The sequence below is a fragment of the Sinohyriopsis cumingii genome, chromosome 3 (genome assembly GCF_028554795.1).
Source record: "Sinohyriopsis cumingii isolate HCF-2022 chromosome 3, ASM2855479v2, whole genome shotgun sequence".
NCBI lineage: Eukaryota > Metazoa > Mollusca > Bivalvia > Unionida > Unionidae > Sinohyriopsis > Sinohyriopsis cumingii.
In genome coordinates this window covers 19,957,463-19,975,391 of record NC_142963.1, presented here as the reverse complement: position 1 = coordinate 19,975,391, position 17,929 = coordinate 19,957,463, and the positions used below count along the sequence as shown (strand labels likewise).

The 17,929-nt window shown below is 31.2% G+C and overlaps 1 protein-coding gene across 2 annotated transcripts in view; it reads right to left on the bottom strand.

The window, feature by feature from the left end:
- Positions 1-17,502, bottom strand: part of LOC149802507 (sodium/hydrogen exchanger 9B2-like) — a 75,263-nt gene extending 57,761 nt beyond the window's left edge. For both annotated transcript variants that reach the window (XM_089951750.1, XM_089951751.1), the window contains exon 1: positions 17,357-17,502. The gene's annotated coding sequence lies outside the window, so the exon portion shown is untranslated. The remainder of the gene's footprint in view (positions 1-17,356) is intronic.
- Positions 17,503-17,929: the final 427 nt, after the last annotated feature.

Here is a 17,929-nt window from a genome sequence, read left to right as displayed (position 1 = left end):
TAAGAATGTACATACAACAGTTGTATGTACATGTGCATATCAATAATAAGAATGTACAACAGTTGTATGTACATGTGTATATCAATAATAAGAATGTACAACAGTTGTATGTACATGTGTATATCAATAATAAGAATGTACAACAGTTGTATATACATGTGTATATCAATAATAAGAATGCACAACAGTTGTATGTACATGTGTATATCAATAATAAGAACGTACAACAGTTGTATGTACATGTGTATATCAATAATAAGAATGTACAACAGTTGTATGTACATGTGTATATCAATAATAAGAATGTACATACAACAGTTGTATGTACATGTGCATATCAATAATAAGAATGTACAACAGTTGTATGTACATGTGTATATCAATAATAAGAACGTACAACAGTTGTATGTACATGTGTATATCAATAATAATGTACAACAGTTGTATGTACATGTGTATATCAATAATAATGTACAACAGTTGTATGTACATGTGTATATCAATAATAAGAATGTACAACAGTTGTATGTACATGTGTATATCAATAATAAGAACGTACAACAGTTGTATGTACATGTGTATATCAATAATAATGTACAACAGTTGTATGTACATGTGTATATCAATAATAAGAATGTACAACAGTTGTATGTACATGTGTATATCAATAATAAGAACGTACAACAGTTGTATGTACATGTGTATATCAATAATAATGTACAACAGTTGTATGTACATGTGTATATCAATAATAAGAATGTACAACAGTTGTATGTACATGTGTATATCAATAATAAGAACGTACAACAGTTGTATGTACATGTGTATATCAATAATAAGAATGTACAACAGTTGTATGTACATGTGTATATCAATAATAAGAATGTACATACAACAGTTGTATGTACATGTGCATATCAATAATAAGAATGTACAACAGTTGTATGTACATGTGTATATCAATAATAAGAATGTACAACAGTTGTATGCACATGTGTATATCAATAATAAAAATGTACAACAGTTGTATATATATGTGTATATCAATAATAAGAATGTACAACAGTTGTATGTACATGTGTATATCAATAATAATGTACAACAGTTGTATGTACATGTGTATATCAATAATAAGAATGTACATACAACAGTTGTATGTACATGTGCATATCAATAATAAGAATGTACAACAGTTGTATATATATGTGTATATCAATAATAAGAATGTACAACAGTTGTATGTACATGTGTATATCAATAATAATGTACAACAGTTGTATGTACATGTGTATATCAATAATAAGAATGTACAACAGTTGTATGTACATGTGTATATCAATAATAAGAACGTACAACAGTTGTATGTACATGTGTATATCAATAATAATGTACAACAGTTGTATGTACATGTGTATATCAATAATAAGAATGTACAACAGTTGTATGTACATGTGTATATCAATAATAAGAACGTACAACAGTTGTATGTACATGTGTATATCAATAATAATGTACAACAGTTGTATGTACATGTGTATATCAATGATAAGAATGTACAACAGTTGTATGTACATGTGTATATCAATAATAAGAACGTACAACAGTTGTATGTACATGTGTATATCAATAATAAGAATCTACAACAGTTGTATGTACATGTGTATATCAATAATAAGAATGTACATAAAACAGTTGTATGTACATGTGCATATCAATAATAAGAATGTACAACAGTTGTATGTACATGTGTATATCAATAATAAGAATGTACAACAGTTGTATGCACATGTGTATATCAATAATAAAAATGTACAACAGTTGTATATATATGTGTATATCAATAATAAGAATGTACAACAGTTGTATGTACATGTGTATATCAATAATAAAAATGCACAACAGTTGTATGTACATGTGTATATCAATAATAAGAATGTACATACAACAGTTGTATGTACATGTGCATATCAATAATAAGAATGTACAACAGTTGTATGTACATGTGTATATCAATAATAATGTACAACAGTTGTATGCACATGTGTATATCAATAATAAAAATGTACAACAGTTGTATGTACATGTGTATATCAATAATAAAAATGTACAACAGTTGTATATATATGTGTATATCAATAATAAGAATGTACAACAGTTGTATGTACATGTGTATATCAATAATAATGTACAACAGTTGTATGTACATGTGTATATCAATAATAAGAATGTACATACAACAGTTGTATGTACATGTGTATATCAATAATAAGAATGTACAACAGTTGTATGTACATGTGTATATCAATAATAATGTACAACAGTTGTATGTACATGTGTATATCAATAATAAGAATGTACAACAGTTGTATGTACATGTGTATATCAATAATAAGAACGTACAACAGTTGTATGTACATGTGTATATCAATAATAATGTACAACAGTTGTATGTACATGTGTATATCAATAATAAGAATGCACAACAGTTGTATGTACATGTGTATATCAATAATAAGAATGTACAACAGTTGTATGTACATGTGTATATCAATAATAAGAATGTACAACAGTTGTATGTACATGTGTATATCAATAATAAGAACGTACAACAGTTGTATGTACATGTGTATATCAATAATAAGAATGCACAACAGTTGTATGTATATGTGTATATCAATAATAATGTACAACAGTTGTATGTACATGTGCATATCAATAATAAGAATGTACAACAGTTGTATGTACATGTGCATATCAATAATAAGAATGTACAACAGTTGTATGTACATGTGTATATCAATAATAATAATGTACAACAGTTGTATGTACATGTGTATATCAATAATAAGAATGCACAACAGTTGTATGTATATGTGTATATCAATAATAAGAATGTACAACAGTTGTATGTACATGTGTATATCAATAATAAGAATGTACAACAGTTGTATGTACATGTGTATATCAATAATAAGAATGTACAACAGTTGTATGTACATGTGTATATCAATAATAAGAATGTACAACAGTTGTATGTACATGTGTATATCAATAATAAGAATGTACAACAGTTGTATGTACATGTGTATATCAATAATAAGAATGCACAACAGTTGTATGTACATGTGTATATCAATAATAAGAATGTACAACAGTTGTATGTACATGTGTATATCAATAATAAGAACGTACAACAGTTGTATGTACATGTGTATATCAATAATAATGTACAACAGTTGTATGTACATGTGTATATCAATAATAAGAATGCACAACAGTTGTATGTACATGTGTATATCAATAATAAGAATGTACAACAGTTGTATGTACATGTGTATATCAATAATAAGAATGTACAACAGTTGTATGTACATGTGTATATCAATAATAAGAACGTACAACAGTTGTATGTACATGTGTATATCAATAATAATGTACAACAGTTGTATGTACATGTGTATATCAATAATAAGAATGCACAACAGTTGTATGTACATGTGTATATCAATAATAAGAACGTACAACAGTTGTATGTACATGTGTATATCAATAATAATGTACAACAGTTGTATGTACATGTGTATATCAATAATAAGAATGCACAACAGTTGTATGTACATGTGTATATCAATAATAAGAACGTACAACAGTTGTATGTACATGTGTATATCAATAATAAAAATGTACAACAGTTGTATGTACATGTGTATATCAATAATAAGAATGTACAACAGTTGTATGTACATGTGTATATCAATAATAATGTACAACAGTTGTATGTACATGTGTATGTCAATAATAAGAATGCACAACAGTTGTATGTACATGTGTATATCAATAATAAGAATGTACAACAGTTGTATGTACATGTGTATATCAATAATAAGAACGTACAACAGTTGTATGTACATGTGTATATCAATAATAAGAATGCACAACAGTTGTATGTACATGTGTATATCAATAATAAGAACGTACAACAGTTGTATGTACATGTGTATATCAATAATAATGTACAACAGTTGTATGTACATGTGTATATCAATAATAAGAATGTACAACAGTTGTATGTACATGTGTATATCAATAATAAGAATGCACAACAGTTGTATGTACATGTGTATATCAATAATAAGAATGTACAACAGTTGTATGTACATGTGTATATCAATAATAATGTACAACAGTTGTATGTATATGTGTATATCAATAATAAGAATGTACAACAGTTGTATGTACATGTGTATATCAATAATAATGTACAACAGTTGTATGTACATGTGTATGTCAATAATAAGAATGCACAACAGTTGTATGTACATGTGTATATCAATAATAAAAATGTACAACAGTTGTATGTACATGTGTATATCAATAATAAGAACGTACAACAGTTGTATGTACATGTGTATATCAATAATAATGTACAACAGTTGTATGTACATGTGTATATCAATAATAAGAATGTACAACAGTTGTATGTACATGTGTATATCAATAATAAGAATGTACAACAGTTGTATGTACATGTGTATATCAATAATAATGTACAACAGTTGTATGTACATGTGTATATCAATAATAAGAATGTACAACAGTTGTATGTACATGTGTATATCAATAATAAGAACGTACAACAGTTGTATGTACATGTGTATATCAATAATAATGTACAACAGTTGTATGTACATGTGTATATCAATAATAAGAATGCACAACAGTTGTATGTACATGTGTATATCAATAATAAGAATGTACAACAGTTGTATGTACATGTGTATATCAATAATAAGAATGTACAACAGTTGTATGTACATGTGTATATCAATAATAAGAACGTACAACAGTTGTATGTACATGTGTATATCAATAATAAGAATGCACAACAGTTGTATGTATATGTGTATATCAATAATAATGTACAACAGTTGTATGTACATGTGCATATCAATAATAAGAATGTACAACAGTTGTATGTACATGTGCATATCAATAATAAGAATGTACAACAGTTGTATGTACATGTGTATATCAATAATAATAATGTACAACAGTTGTATGTACATGTGTATATCAATAATAAGAATGCACAACAGTTGTATGTATATGTGTATATCAATAATAAGAATGTACAACAGTTGTATGTACATGTGTATATCAATAATAAGAATGTACAACAGTTGTATGTACATGTGTATATCAATAATAAGAATGTACAACAGTTGTATGTACATGTGTATATCAATAATAAGAATGTACAACAGTTGTATGTACATGTGTATATCAATAATAAGAATGTACAACAGTTGTATGTACATGTGTATATCAATAATAAGAATGTACAACAGTTGTATGTACATGTGTATATCAATAATAAGAATGCACAACAGTTGTATGTACATGTGTATATCAATAATAAGAATGTACAACAGTTGTATGTACATGTGTATATCAATAATAAGAACGTACAACAGTTGTATGTACATGTGTATATCAATAATAATGTACAACAGTTGTATGTACATGTGTATATCAATAATAAGAATGCACAACAGTTGTATGTACATGTGTATATCAATAATAAGAATGTACAACAGTTGTATGTACATGTGTATATCAATAATAAGAATGTACAACAGTTGTATGTACATGTGTATATCAATAATAAGAACGTACAACAGTTGTATGTACATGTGTATATCAATAATAATGTACAACAGTTGTATGTACATGTGTATATCAATAATAAGAATGCACAACAGTTGTATGTACATGTGTATATCAATAATAAGAACGTACAACAGTTGTATGTACATGTGTATATCAATAATAATGTACAACAGTTGTATGTACATGTGTATATCAATAATAAGAATGCACAACAGTTGTATGTACATGTGTATATCAATAATAAGAACGTACAACAGTTGTATGTACATGTGTATATCAATAATAAAAATGTACAACAGTTGTATGTACATGTGTATATCAATAATAAGAATGTACAACAGTTGTATGTACATGTGTATATCAATAATAATGTACAACAGTTGTATGTACATGTGTATGTCAATAATAAGAATGCACAACAGTTGTATGTACATGTGTATATCAATAATAAGAATGTACAACAGTTGTATGTACATGTGTATATCAATAATAAGAACGTACAACAGTTGTATGTACATGTGTATATCAATAATAAGAATGCACAACAGTTGTATGTACATGTGTATATCAATAATAAGAACGTACAACAGTTGTATGTACATGTGTATATCAATAATAATGTACAACAGTTGTATGTACATGTGTATATCAATAATAAGAATGTACAACAGTTGTATGTACATGTGTATATCAATAATAAGAATGCACAACAGTTGTATGTACATGTGTATATCAATAATAAGAATGTACAACAGTTGTATGTACATGTGTATATCAATAATAATGTACAACAGTTGTATGTACATGTGTATATCAATAATAAGAATGTACAACAGTTGTATGTACATGTGTATATCAATAATAATGTACAACAGTTGTATGTACATGTGTATGTCAATAATAAGAATGCACAACAGTTGTATGTACATGTGTATATCAATAATAAAAATGTACAACAGTTGTATGTACATGTGTATATCAATAATAAGAACGTACAACAGTTGTATGTACATGTGTATATCAATAATAATGTACAACAGTTGTATGTACATGTGTATATCAATAATAAGAATGTACAACAGTTGTATGTACATGTGTATATCAATAATAAGAACGTACAACAGTTGTATGTACATGTGTATATCAATAATAAGAATGCACAACAGTTGTATGTACATGTGTATATCAATAATAATGTACAACAGTTGTATGTACATGTGTATATCAATAATAAGAAATGTACAACAGTTGTATGTATATGTGTATATCAATAATAAGAATGTACAACAGTTGTATGTACATGTGTATATCAATAATAAGAATGTACAACAGTTGTATGTACATGTGTATATCAATAATAATGTACAACAGTTGTATGTACATGTGTATGTCAATAATAAGAATGTACAACAGTTGTATGTACATGTGTATATCAATAATAAAAATGCACAACAGTTGTATGTACATGTGTATATCAATAATAAGAACGTACAACAGTTGTATGTACATGTGTATATCAATAATAAGAATGTACATACAACAGTTGTATGTACATGTGTATATCAATAATAAGAATGCACAACAGTTGTATGTACATGTGTATATCAATAATAAGAATGTACATACAACAGTTGTATGTACAAGTGTATATCAATAATAAGAATGTACAACAGTTGTATGTACATGTGTATATCAATAATAAGAATGTACATACAACAGTTGTATGTACATGTGTATATCAATAATAAGAATGCACAACAGTTGTATGTACAAGTGTATATCAATAATAAGAATGTACAACAGTTGTATGTACAAGTGTATATCAATAATAAGAATGTACAACAGTTGTATGTACATGTGTATATCAATAATAAGAATGTACAACAGTTGTATGTACATGTGTATATCAATAATAAGAATGTACAACAGTTGTATGTACATGTGTATATCAATAATAAGAATGTACAACAGTTGTATGTACAAGTGTATATCAATAATAAGAATGTACATACAACAGTTGTATGTACATGTGTATATCAATAATAAGAATGTACAACAGTTGTATGTACATGTGTATATCAATAATAAGAATGTACAACAGTTGTATGTACATGTGTATATCAATAATAAGAATGCACAACAGTTGTATGTACATGTGTATATCAATAATAAGAATGCACAACAGTTGTATGTACATGTGTATATCAATAATAATGTACAACAGTTGTATGTACATGTGTATATCAATAATAAGAATGCACAACAGTTGTATGTACATGTGTATATCAATAATAAGAATGCACAACAGTTGTATGTACATGTGTATATCAATAATAAGAATGCACAACAGTTGTATGTACATGTGTATATCAATAATAAGAATGTACATACAACAGTTGTATGTACAAGTGTATATCAATAATAAGAATGTACAACAGTTGTATGTACATGTGTATATCAATAATAAGAATGTACAACAGTTGTATGTACATGTGTATATCAATAATAAGAATGTACAACAGTTGTATGTACATGTGTATATCAATAATAATAATGTACAACAGTTGTATGTACATGTGTATATCAATAATAAGAATGTACAACAGTTGTATGTACATGTGTATATCAATAATAAGAATGTACAACAGTTGTATGTACATGTGTATATCAATAATAATAATGTACAACAGTTGTATGTACATGTGTATATCAATAATAAGAATGTACAACAGTTGTATGTACATGTGTATATCAATAATAAGAATGTACAACAGTTGTATGTACATGTGTATATCAATAATAAGAATGTACAACAGTTGTATGTACATGTGTATATCAATAATAATAATGTACAACAGTTGTATGTACATGTGTATATCAATAATAAGAATGTACAACAGTTGTATGTACATGTGTATATCAATAATAAGAATGTACAACAGTTGTATGTACATGTGTATATCAATAATAATAATGTACAACAGTTGTATGTATATGTGTATATCAATAATAAGAATGCACAACAGTTGTATGTACATGTGTATATCAATAATAAGAATGTACAACAGTTGTATGTACATGTGTATATCAATAATAAGAATGTACATACAACAGTTGTATGTACATGTGCATATCAATAATAAGAATGTACAACAGTTGTATGTACATGTGTATATCAATAATAATGTACAACAGTTGTATGCACATGTGTATATCAATAATAAAAATGTACAACAGTTGTATATATATGTGTATATCAATAATAAGAATGTACAACAGTTGTATGTACATGTGTATATCAATAATAATGTACAACAGTTGTATGTACATGTGTATATCAATAATAAGAATGTACAACAGTTGTATGTACAAGTGTATATCAATAATAAGAATGTACAACAGTTGTATGTACATGTGTATATCAATAATAAGAATGTACAACAGTTGTATGTACATGTGTATATCAATAATAATGTACAACAGTTGTATGTACATGTGTATATCAATAATAAGAATGTACAACAGTTGTATGTACATGTGCATATCAATAATAAGAATGTACAACAGTTGTATGTACATGTGTATATCAATAATAAGAATGTACAACAGTTGTATGTACATGTGTATATCAATAATAAGAATGTACAACAGTTGTATGTACATGTGTATATCAATAATAAGAATGTACAACAGTTGTATGTACATGTGTATATCAATAATAAGAATGCACAACAGTTGTATGTACAAGTGTATATCAATAATAAGAATGTACAACAGTTGTATGTGCATGTGTATATCAATAATAAGAATGTACAACAGTTGTATGTACATGTGTATATCAATAATAAGAATGTACAACAGTTGTATGTACATGTGTATATCAATAATAAGAATGTACAACAGTTGTATGTACATGTGTATATCAATAATAAGAATGTACAACAGTTGTATGTACATGTGTATATCAATAATAAGAATGTACAACAGTTGTATGTACATGTGTATATCAATAATAAGAATGTACAACAGTTGTATGTACATGTGTATATCAATAATAAGCATGTACAACTTTCATAAATTCTAAACATAAAGGTATATGCACTATATTCTGTAGTTACAGTACCACATTTGTGTTACGATTTTTCTGGCAATAATAAAAAATGTATCAAAATTAAAAATGGCAAAATAGAAATAAAAAGGGTTAGTGAGCAAATATTATCTTACCTATAAAATCAAAAATAATGCATCAAATGCTGCCTTTTCTGGAACAAGTGAGAGTCAACTTGAAAACAGGATTTGGAAATGAGAGGTTCCACCTGCACAGGTAATTGACTGGCTACAAAATTTATAAGGCACACAATGAAACTGTCAGTTGCCTGTTCTCCCTTGTCAGAAAGAAAATGATGGTGGATTCAACCCCCCTGCTCTGTCTTTAACTCTGTAGTGTTATTTGACATGAATGAATATGTCATTTGGACCAATATCATTAACTACTTGCAAGACAACTTTCTCTGTCAATGTTACTCTTTACATGAATGAATATGTCATTTGGACCAATGTCATTAACTACTTGCAAGAAAAACTTTCCCTGTCAATGTTACTCTTGACATGAATGAATATGTCATTTGGACCAATGTCATTAACTACTTGCAAGAAAAACTTTCTCTGTCAATGTTACTCTTGACATGAATGAATATGTCATTTGGACCAATGTCATTAACTACTTTCAAGAAAAACTCTCTCTGTCAGTGTTACTCTTGACATGAATGAATATGTCATTTGGACCAATGTCATTAACTACTTGCAAGAAAAACTTTCTCTATCAATGTTACTCTTGACATGAATGAATATGTCATTTGGACCAATGTCATTAACTACTTGCAAGACAACTTTCTCTGTCAATGTTACTCTTGACATGAATGAATATGTCATTTGGACCAATGTCATTAACTACTTGCAAGACAACTTTCTCTGTCAATGTTACTCTTGACATGAATGAATATGTCATTTGGACCAATGTCATTAACTACTTGCAAGACAACTTTCTCTGTCAATGTTACTCTTGCATTCATCATCAAAGACATTTCTGCTGAACAGATCTGACAGACCACAATTAACTGTCTGCTTGACATACATGTTTTCAATCAAAAAGCTCAAGTGTAATGTACACATATTTCATTTCCATATATCAAGTGCAATCCCTGTTTATAAAAGTGCTAAGAAAAAAGTAACAATTGTTCAGGCTAATACACTAATACAAACATAATCCATGAAAAATTGTTATCCCTCCTGATTATAGAGAGGGTACATTGTCACTGCCCCCCCCATATGTCAGTCTGTCCATCTGTCTGTCTGTCTGTTGTTGTTGTTGTTGTTGTAGGGTTTAATGCCATTTTTCGGCACATGATAGGCTATACAAACATCCTTGTCATCCCATCTTGTCTTACAACACTTGGAGGACCTGAATGAAACCTTGCAGGCTAAATATATGGTTGCTGTAAATGTACAAAAAAGTTTTAAATTTTGTTTGCCCCTGTTATTTCAATTTCCAAAAGAATATTTTAGATAAATTTTCAAAGAAAAGGCATTCTGAGAATTAAGCTCATCAAGCATTTCCTCTTACAAAGTGCTGACGATTTTTATTAAAATGTTGGATGTGTCAATAGTGCAGATGCACATCAAGATTTTACTTTTTATCTCTGGCCCAATTTTGGGGATAATTCTTCAAAGTTTATTGTAGGTACTGTTGGAATTAGCACATCATTGCCTCTTCTGCCTCTTCACTATTTGGAGGATTTTACTAAGACTTTGTGGGCTTGACATGTGGTTGGTTTGAGTGTGCAACATGCCTGAATCCTCTGGGTCATTTTTCATGAAAATGTTTGGATTTTGTAGAACCCAAGTTCCTCCCACACTTGGTTGTTGTATATGTGCAATAAGATTTTACTTTTTCCCCAAGACCCAATTTTGTGGAGATTTCTTGAAAACTTCTTGATTCTAAGAATGAACTCTGTCATTACTTCACCTCATAAACTGCATGAAGAAATTTATTACCTCTGACTTCAGAAAAAAACTGGGATATTGTTGTTTTTCCTGTCGTCAGTCTATCAATACATACATGAATGCATACATACATACAAACATACATACATACATACATACATACATACATACATACATACAGTATTGTCACTGTTGTTGGTTAATTTGTCCAACTGACAATAATTAAACACATCAACTCTCAAAAAGACAAGAAAAATTCTAGAAAGCCATGCTCAGAAATTAAATTCTCTAGATTGGAAGAAAATGCAGATGATTATACTTAAGATTGTTTCAACTCTATTATCTTCCAAAAGTCTTGAAACACAAGGCACATGAAATGTGTTCCAGGATTTTTTTAAAAATTCTACAATTTATAAAATACTGGAGATCTTGTTTCTTGTTCAGGAATGATGGAAATTAGACATAGCTGGTACCAAGTGCAACCATCCCTACAAATGCTGGAGATACAACCATCCCTGCAAATGCTGGAGATACAACCATCCTGTAAATGCTGGAGATACAACCATCCCTGCAAATGCTGGAGATACAGCCATCCTGTAAATGTTGGAGATACAACCATCCTGTAAATGTTGGAGATACAACCATCCCTGCAAATGCTGGAGATACAACCATCCTGTAAATGCTGGAGATACAACCATCCTGTAAATGCTGGAGATACAACCATCCTGCAAATGCTGGAGATGCAACCATCCTGCAAACGCTGGAGATACAACCATCCATGCAAATGCTGGAGATACAACCATCCTGTAAATGCTGGAGATACAACCATCCCTGCAAATGCAGGAGATACAACCATCCTGTATATGCTTAAGATACAACCATCCCTGCAAATGCTGGAGATACAACCATCCCTACAAATGCTGGAGATACAACCATCTCTGCAAATGCTGGAGATACAACCATCCTGTAAATGCTGGAGATACAACCATCCTGTAAATGCTGGAGATACAACCATCCTGCAAATGCTGGAGATGCAACCATCCTGCAAACGCTGGAGATACAACCATCCATGCAAATGCTGGAGATACAACCATCCTGTAAATGCTGGAGATACAACCATCCCTGCAAATGCAGGAGATACAACCATCCTGTATATGCTTAAGATACAACCATCCCTGCAAATGCTGGAGATACAACCATCCCTACAAATGCTGGAGATACAACCATCTCTGCAAATGCTGGAGATGCAACCATCCTGCAAATGCAGGAGATACAACCATCCCTGCAAATGCTGGAGATTCAACCATCCCTACAAATGCTGTAGATACAACATGAGTACACAAATGGTGCATTTTTACTGTCAATTCTTTGCTTTTTTAATCAATAAATAAACATCCTTTTCTTCAGTTTAAAATTACATTAAACAATGATTATTTCAATCACATTCAGTAATCCATAAAATGTAAATTTGTGAACAGGTAAACAATCACGTTTGTTCCACTACAGCAATTATCTCACCCCACCAATCCTTTTTGGGCATGCAACTAATGACTGCAGTAGTTTTGTCAATTCTGTGCATACACTCATTTCATGTATATTTTACCTGCAATTACTACAATATACTATCATTACTGAGTAGACTAGTTCGTATTAACTGAATAAAAAAATACCCATTAGATACCCATAATAACCCAAGTGTCTGAGAAACAGTCAAGGTCAACTCTGATGTGTAGTCACTGTGTTTAGTGTATATGAGAGCTTAGCAAGTCCTAAAATAAAATGTCAACTTTTCTTTATTGTTAGACCCTGCAAACGTATAAAACAACAAACATTATGATCACATTACAAATTATTCCCCTGCCTGATCTTGTCAATATTACAGAAAATAAAATATATTGCCCAAGGCCATAATATGCAGTGTGGAAGGGTTTGAATGGTACTGTGTTCATGTTCTAGTGATTATTAACAAGACATGAATGATTTAACCATCTTTGGTTGTAAGCAATTGTTCTGACAATCACCTCTCTGAGAAAAATGGATATACTGCCAAACAAGAAGTTTACTATGTGTGTGATTTGGATTTTTAATGTAGCTTTAACAATTTTCCAGTCATGTCGCTACAGTGTCTGCAGTGTGGCAGTTTATAGTGATGTCTAGCTCTGGGGCATTATGCCACAGGCATGTACCATGATGTCCCACTCAGTCACATTATCCTGACATCAGGCTGACCAGTCCTAACACAAAACCATCAATGCTGAGTGTCTAGCAAGGCAGCTGTTAGTACCATTTTTATGTCTTTGGTATGACTCTGCTGGGGTTCGAACCCGAACCTCCCACACCAGAAATGGATGCTCTAACCACTAGGCCACCGGAGTAGTCAAAGTTTACTATGCATCACATCTTTTCTAACAGAAAGGATCCATATCTCTTTTTTCAAAATAGGGCATGAAATATTGGTTGTTATTGTGATTACAACTGCATGTTTCACTTGTCTAATTTTGGAGTGGAAATTATAGGTATATAGATATACATTATCAGCTTGTAAATTAAATTTAAGAGAAAAATTAATGGTTTTAAAAAGCATTTTTGTGTTTTCTTAATTCAGTAATGCGTCAATATTTTAGAATATCTGCGAATGTTGAAACTGAATCGACATAACCTAAAACATGACTTGTTGGCAGCAACAGAAAAATATGGACACTATAACAGCGTAACTCGTATAATTAACCATAATGATGACTATAACAAAACCAATATTAACACAGTACACCTGGGACTTAATGTATGCTAAGAATACCCAATATAAAGACCTTTCCAAAATTACAGCTTGCCACAGCAGTAGAGGTGGCTTTCTTGTATCATCCGTTCATATTATGAACACGATCACCACCAGATTAATTCCTTTCTTAGTGACAATAACTTTACCTCTGTAGAGAATGAGCTAACAAGTAGCTTTAAGACTTAAGACTTATGGCAAAATTGCACTGTGTAATCAAGAAGTTTCACATCCATAACACAAAACATGTAACTAATGATATTTTTTGGGGGGGAGGTTTTTATTATTTGGGGGTCTCAACTATTCATTATAGGTGTGAGGGATTGGGGTTGGGGTTGATGTAGTAAAAAAATTGCTTAGATGAAGCTTAGTTTCTAAACCCTCTGTTAATTTTCCATAGTGTTGAGTCAGATATGTATATATAATGTATCTATATCTGCATAATACTGGGCAGACCACAAAATCACATGTCATGTCCTATAATTTTGGCACATCCTTTCATTTGTTTGTATTCCCCAACAGATTTTAAAAATAAAAAGCATCAAGGATATAAAAAATGCACAAAACCTAATCATTTCATTCATTCATTTATAATTTCTAACCTGTTACCAAGGGATCCCCAACATTGTTGACTTATTGGCGGTTCAAAGCAAATGGAAGCTCTCGATGTAAACAAACAGACTGCACAGTGTCTTTTTCTGTTTTCTAGAACAGTCCATTTTAACAAAAACCATCTCATGGGCATCTAATATTTGCAATGTTTAGCTTTATTTCTAAAACAAATTGAACATATGAATAAGAACTCTTGTAAAAATGTGTTCAAAGAGAAGTAAATTCCAAAATTTAGGGAATTAATGAGATTATTAAAAACAGTGAAGTACATCACATCTGTTGCTTGAAAAGAGACTCAACCATGCAAATATGGGGGCTGTGTAAGTAAAGAAACTACCATTTGATTCAAAATGCCAACAAGCTGACAGCATTTGGGACCCACGTTAAAACTTACAAATTGATGAAAGAAATGACAAAGTTTTGTTCATTTTTTATATCACTAATGCCTTTTGTTTTTCAAACTGGTAGGGGTTACAAAAAAATGGAAGAGTGTAACATATACATTAGTCCTACAATGTAAGAGGTCTACCGTGATATTATGTTTTCATAGAGCATAAATATCAGGGTGGATATCCTATGCTGCAAGACTAAACACATCCCCAAGGTGAGGAGTGGGGTACTGCGCTAAATTATGTATACTTAGTAATGTTCTAAATTCATAACAGTGTTATAAGCTTTCTGGCATACATACACAGGCACTTGATTCTAAGAGAGACTAATGTGTGGTTTCACTGGACAGTTTCATATTTTCACATGACCTTAATTTTTAAGGTAGAAGGCATGAACCTAATTATCATTAGCCTAGCATTTATAAATTCAAACAGAAGCTAAATCTGTAATGTGGTTTAGATTTACTTTTAGTCATGCTTGAAAATGGGTTGGCTTGTTTGGTGACTGCTTGTCACAGTTAGACTGGCAATGGAGATCAAATGCATTACTTGGACTGCAAATGAACAGGCAACTTGGCTTACATATTGACATGGGGCCCTGAGTGGCCAAGTGGTCTAAAGCGCTCACCGTTTTGGATCACGGCCATCTCACCTCTGTCTGCATGGGTTCAGTGTGTTGTGATGTGATTTTGATTTTTAACGTAGCTTTAACAATGTTTCAGTCATATCGCTATGATGTCTGCAATGTGGGAGTTTATAGTGATGTCTAGCACTGGGGCATCATGTCGCAGACATATAGCATGATGTCCCACCCAGTCACATTATCCAGACACCAGGCCGACCAGTCCTAACAATAACCTCTTAATGTTGAACGCCAAGCAAGGTAGCTGTTAGTACCATTTTTGTAAGTCTTGAGTATGACTCGACCGGGGATCGAACCATGACCTTTCGCATCCAAGATGGACGCTCTAACCACTAGGCCACTGGAGCAGTCTGCATGGGTTCAAATCCAAGGTTCAGCTAGTGTGGGTACGTGGGAAAGCCTGCCAGTAGCTTATCGTGGGTCGGTGGTTCTTTCCTGGGTTTTCCAGGGTTCTTCCTCCACCAGTTATACTGGCCGCCATGTATAGCCTATCTTGTGCTGAATAATGGTGTTAAACCCTAGAACAACAACAAAGTATTGACATATGTCTTCTACAGAGGTAAATATCTAAAAATCTACATGGCTGAGGGGTGATGAAAAGTATGCTAATTTGTTGTAGTATAGTGAACTTTATTCATGCATAAGGCACATACTGATTCTTTTAGCCACCTTGTCACAGGAAAATATTCGAAAAAGCTCTTTGTTGACAAAAATGAATGTAAAAAAGAGGCTGGTTGCAGTGCTGGATCAGTATAAAAACCACCAGATGTATAAGGAATTAACCTGATTGCCTCAGCCAAAATATCACAAGCATTCTTCCTACAAAAATCATTTTTTTTTTTGTATCTTCGTTGTAGATTTATTCTCATTTTTCTGCCATTGGTCATTGTCAGATGAAAATTCACCGAACTATTGAGTGAGACCTGTACACTCACCAATTAAGCGGTGTTAATTAGTGAGTGTACACATTAGTTTCCCCCTAAATCAAGTGCCTGTATGCTGTACATACATACAACAATCTATACAAATCACAGAGGATCGTATCGTTGCTCACAATTGACTAGTCCTACATGTAAGACATAGCACATGTTGATTTTGTTTAGGTGCTATACATAAATATCAGCGTCCGGTCTTACATGTAGGACTAACAATTGACCTGCCATACATGTACTATATATTAGATATGACAGGTCAATTTTAAGCAACGATACGAGCCCCTGTGATAAAAATCATGAGCCTAGAACTGTTTTGGAATATCCTTACTGACTATTGGATTTAGCTGTTATAATGTATTTCACGCCTGATTTCAACAGATCATATTTTCTGCCAGGTAACTGTAAATGAACGACTTCAAGCATAGAGACGGCAAGAACTCTTTAAACTGGAACCGGGCAGTCCATTCCCTGTCATCCGACAGGTCACATAGGTTGTCTCGCAGAAATAGCCGAGGTAATTCCGATTGGTGGCCGGCCTATACTAGGATCGTCAAGGACTCAAGGTATTAATTCAGTTCCCATACACCATGATATTAAAAATTCAATAACTTAAAATTTTTGAGTGCTAATGATCAAACCTATATTTATCAGCATAGATGAAACCTGGATGTCAGCTTCCGTGTAAAGGAAACGATATGAGCCGCGGCATTTTCTGGACCAGCACGTGTTTGAAACATGTGCTTTCAATTCCGCACCAAAGAGTCAATTGCTAATTTTAGCAATGAGTGTCCCAAACTCATGACTGTTAATGGATTGAAATTCCATCAATAAAACAATGTCTCTATTTTTTTTCTCACTTACAACTAGAGTAAGCTCTCAAAAAATTCTTTTTCCTAACACA